Source organism: Saccoglossus kowalevskii, chromosome 4 (assembly GCF_978046115.1).
Source record: "Saccoglossus kowalevskii chromosome 4, keSacKowa6.1, whole genome shotgun sequence".
Taxonomy (NCBI): domain Eukaryota; kingdom Metazoa; phylum Hemichordata; class Enteropneusta; family Harrimaniidae; genus Saccoglossus; species Saccoglossus kowalevskii.
This window is the reverse complement of record NC_140644.1, coordinates 14,634,980-14,640,313: the sequence shown is the minus strand read 5'-3', so window position 1 is coordinate 14,640,313 and position 5,334 is coordinate 14,634,980. Positions and strand designations below refer to the sequence as shown.

Sequence of the window (5,334 nt, the reverse complement as noted above, 5' to 3'; positions counted from 1 at the left end):
TATATTTTAAAATTGTTATCGTATTCGTATCATTGACGTCGTTGCTAGTCATGTAATATTATATGTTATAATATTCTTGAGAGGGGAGGCATGTCGCATACGACTTGTTTGCCACTTCCGTGTGACTGAGAATGTTCTAGAACCGTACTGTGTCTGGGTGGAATTTTTAGAAACTGGTTGAATAGGTAATAGAACACTGTAGGAGGCAATAGAAGGTAATGGAACATTCTAGAAATTTGTAGTAAGTTCCAGACTCATTATGTATGCTGATGTAATGGTCTATTTATAGACAGTGTGAGTATATATAGGGGAGTTGTTCAGCACTGAGATCAGATCGGAGATCTCGTTGAATTGTGTTGGAGTTTAAGTATCTAGTTGTTGGAGGTTTGGAGTTTTACCGCGTTATATTACTTGATGTTTGCAGAGTATAATAATACCAGTACCAGTTGAAACCTCATCTGTTGGCTCTGTGTTCGTATGTTATCATCGCCGCCAGGGAAGTCTTTATGTTACTGTTGCCATTTTGGTATTTGAACCATCACACCTGTACTATACCAATTACGGTAATATTACGTTGCGTGTGACACGACCATATGAGTTCTGTAAAAACACGCTGCATATGGACCATTCTCCCCCTACCACCCCCCCTCACGGTAAGTTGTTGGCACACCTTTCTTCATTAACATATATTTCACAAATACAGTACGTGTTCACCTCGAGATGTCGGACATGCTTTATCAAATCAATCATATGATACTTATTAGAAGTCTGTCCTGTTTCAATACGTCTTAAGTATCCGTGCCCGTTTTCTCCGAGTCCAGTCTTTTCCACTGCAAAATCTATGGTATAAGTTTTCCCAAACAGTTTCAATTGATATGTTTCCACTAATCATAGGTACTATGTCCAGCAGTTGTTCCATCATTGAACTCCAGAGATAGATTACAATTGTCCCTCGAAGAAATTAAATTACCTTGTTCTATAATTTCGTTCATTTTGAATTTGAAATTGCGTTACACAATGTAGGCAAAATCAAGTCACCTTCTCGATTCTGTGCGCGAAGCACAATGGACCTCAGACTTGTATTACTAGTCTGAGAATGGACTAAGGACGCAGCATGGAGGTACTCCATTAGTACTTCCATGGACGCAGTAATACAGTGTACCGTTCCCACACAGGCCGCGTCCTCTAGAGACGGGCGCTTCTTGGTAAATGGATTTGAGGAACGCCGTTCACACCGCTCGCTCATGTTATGATCTGTTATCGCCCAACATTGATAACAAAATACTGTTTTTTTCAAAAATTTACTGTGTTCTAAACGGCAACACGGCCTTCACTCTTTGAAAGGGGCACCTTCCAGTTACGCCTAATCTCACAACAAATTTACTTTCTGGATTAAAATAACAATGGATAACAAAAGATAGATTAACATTGTAAACAACATATACAACAGTGTCCCATGATTCTTTGGTGCAATCTATGGGATTGAACGTTACAGAGAGTCTTCGTCGCTAGAGGGCGCAACCAGCAGGTGAGAAGTACATTGTATTGTGAGAGTAAATGCCACGGGTCAACAACTCTTGTTGCCAACACGCTGCAACATTTGTTGGCAACAAAGGTTGTCCCTTGTACCATGGTCTTAACTCACGCACCATCATTGCATATTGGTGGAGAAATGGCATGGCGCTATGTCAGTTACATTTGATGGCAGGGGGGATCTAGGATTCTGGAATAGGGGAGGGGGGGGGGGGCAATAAGTTGGCCGAAAGCCAAGTTCGAGAGCGCCGATGGCGCGAAGCCTTATTGGTTGTTAAAATAGGAAGTCCGCGGCCCCCTCTAAATCCACCCATGGATGGAGTAGATAGCTTAGATTCTGATCGAAAAATACTACAAAATCAAGTAAAAATCAGTGAATTATCATATTTTATTTGATTATAAATCACAATTAAAAATATTTATTTATAATTGACAAACTGGAAAAGTGAATTGTCATTTCATCACCGCCGACTCTGAGGTATGTTGGCAAATGATGAGCAAAAAATAAATAAAATACAAATTAAGCTAATAAAAATAATAATCTTCGTCAGCTTGCGTGGTTCACTCAGTATTTTTCATAACAGCTGCGATATAACGAACGTGATGGTTCTCTGTATAGTCTAATCATACCATTTCCAAAAATCTGAAAGAAAGAAAACGACATTATGAACTGAATATATTCATATACATCTTCATTAAACATACTATTCTATGAGCCATACAAACAGTAGACATCGTGATACAAATTATCCCTATTCATAGTTACCTAAATGTTTACTACAACATTAAAAAAAATATTGTATTGAAATGTGACTTTCCCATACGCTTGCAATTTTACACTATGGTGTGTATTTCAAAATACGCCTGTTGTAATCGACACGTGATTTGAGGATATCCACATTTTGGGTTCAATGCCTGAATTTTGACACCATCCCGGACCCTGTCGGCAACTTAGCTCGACTAAATTACGTCGGATGTGTGATGTTGACAATGTAAAAACAATTAAAGTTGATTTTGAATGACGCACAGTGCATGTTCAAAAGATAATTACTCACCATTCCCCATGAAACTAGTGCACCAGCAACGCCTACTATCAATAATCCATTTCCATGGACAGACACCACTGCTTTGCCAGCATCAGTATTTACATTTCTTGCCACTAGAGGCTGCTGTTGAACCAAAAGTCGTTGACCTGAGTAAATAAAATGAAATCGTGACTCAATCGTTAAACCACTACAGCGAGCTACACTATGAAGAATTCTCAAAGACGGACCGGAACCGAAACAGAGAAAAGAGAACGAAAACGTGACGTGACTTTCTGTTATTCACTACAAAAATATGAAGATGTTTTGTCTAATCTCGTTGTTCGAACATTGTATTCAATGTTGTGAAAATGGGGGACTGGTATCGAATTATTATATTATTTGTGTATTATATTTGAAAATAGGTTCGTAATTACACAACAACAGTTAAAACCTTAACTGTGTTAACCGACCGACCGCGTGACGATGAAGGTCACCTTGAGCAAGGTCAAGGTGAAATTTTGTTTCAACGTTAATAGCCTTTTGTCTTGTTCGTCTCGGTAGTAACTGTTTTTATGGATCAGTTCTAAAGAAAATATCACCGCGACAACAGAGAATAAAAGTGTTTATAAAAGATTGTTACCTTGACTTTATATACTGTGTCAAGGATTGCGCAATATCTGCTCTGTACATCGAACGTTTATGAACTCAGAGGCCGCATTGCTATAAAAACTAACGCTGACAATTTAGTACGTATTCCCTCGGCTAAGTCTACCCTGATATTTCCACTGGTTCACATACACGACCTCTCCAAAAATACGTTTTCCGGTACACCATCGTTTCGGTCGGGTACGTGGTATAATGGTGTACTTTTTATCATTGGTCTGAATACCATTGTCGTGACTCTGTCAGTTTGATTTTTTTCCTACAAATTGAATTCGGGAGTCATACAACTGACTACCTTTTTAAAACATAATTCAAATGAATAAATAACACGGTGTATTCATGGATTATATTAGCTTGTTTATAAGTAAAAATACGATAGAGCCTATATAAATTTATAAAATTTCGTTATTTACGCCGGGAACCAGTCGAGAACTACGAAATTTCAATTAATCTGTCTAGAATTCAATTTGAAGCTAAACTTGATAATTAACTCAGTACTCACCATTCCTAATTGCAGTTCTTGAAATAACAGATAACATAATTTTTGGCAATTCTGAAAGGACTGGTGAAAAAAATCGACGTGTGTCGCTTTGCCAAGTGTACGCGATTGTGTCTACGTGCCGAATGACGCTACTTAGAATTCGCCGGTAATAATGCCCTGTAGATTGATATATTGGCCACCGCGTGAAGGTCACGTGATCGCGTGGTTATACACGGATGACGTCAATGGTAAACACCCACGCGATGTTGCTGCACCTACTAGCAGGATTTTCGCTATAGCTAACTGCGTTGGAACCGTACATGTCGCACGTTTTTTTCTCACTTGTTAAGGCGTCAGAGACACTTATGAATGTCATACCAGTGGCAAAGAACTGTCAGAATATCTTGGCTCTGCGTTTTGCGATAGAGAGGAATTCCTTCCACCACCGGCAACGGACGAATTTGTGTTTCCGGGAGACTTTCTCGTGGTGGTATGTGGAAGAAATTTCTGTGTACGCTCAAACCAGGAAAAACAGATTACCGCAACCCCGGAAATGTCCTTCTACTACGGCAACCGAGGTGGCTCACAACATAGCATTTTATAAAACCATTTTTACAATTCACTTTTATTTTATAATTCATTTTTAATAACCATTTTCGGTTCTGAAATCGATTTTTGTTTCGGGTATCGGTTTTCATTTTAAAAAAACAATTGTTTAAATCCATTTTTAAAATCTGTTTTCATTTTCAAAATTCGTTTTCGTTTTTAGGAAATCCATTTTCGTTTTTAAAATCCGTTTTCATTTTCAAAATCCGTTTTCATTTTCAAAATCAATTTTTGATTTCAAAATCAATTTTTGTTTTTTTAATTCATTTTCGTTTTCAAAATCCATTTTCATTTCTAAAATCCATTTTCATTTTTAAAATCTATTTTTCTTAAAATCCGTTTTTGTTTTTAAAATCTATTTTCACGTTTTTGTTGACATTTGAAGTATAGGTATATACGTATTTTTCACGTTGAAGCAAATTTTCCATCAGAATTTACATAAAAATCACTGTTGTTTCCCGCCTATCGCATTAACTTTAACCGTTTTTACGGTAATTGTTTTTACAAAGATTCTCATTTCGATTCGATATTCGATTTGTGTTTTGTATCCCGGTTTTGTATATCATTTCAACTTGACCTGATAGGTTTTTTTATTTTCACCAGTGATGTTTTTATTGTAAGACTTCTTTACGTAAGTTCTTCTTCAGGCTATAACTTTAGCCGTGGTTCCGTGGCGATTTTGGTCCATCAAGGGTTCTTGGCTAATTCGGTCGGCTTACACTTTGGCGTCAAATGCAAGTTTGTGGTCAGGCTTGTCCACCGACGACGTTGTCTTGTTTACCGACAATACCCAACCCGGTACCAACACGCAGCAAAACCACGGCTATAACTTATTCTAATCAACCTTGGAGCTCTCATTTTATCAGCTGTAACGTTGATACTCAGATAAGAACAAATTATAGCTGTGGGTCTGCTGCGTTATCGTACCGGATAAGGTACTTACTGTAGGTATACAAGGCAGCGCCATATGTGTCATGTACAGGCATTCCACGCCACAGCGTAAGCCGACAGATGAAGCTAAGAACC

General features: G+C 38.0%; 1 long non-coding RNA gene across 1 annotated transcript; it reads right to left on the bottom strand.

Annotated features, from left to right (window-relative positions):
- Nucleotides 1-1,902: 1,902 nt before the first annotated feature.
- On the bottom strand, nucleotides 1,903-3,883 carry LOC102805720 (uncharacterized). The gene is made up of 3 exons (XR_438220.3): nucleotides 3,724-3,883; nucleotides 2,589-2,725; nucleotides 1,903-2,176 (listed from the first exon to the last, which is right to left on the bottom strand). It is a non-coding gene; the product is annotated as an uncharacterized LOC102805720 (long non-coding RNA).
- Between the last annotated feature and the right edge of the window lie 1,451 nt (nucleotides 3,884-5,334).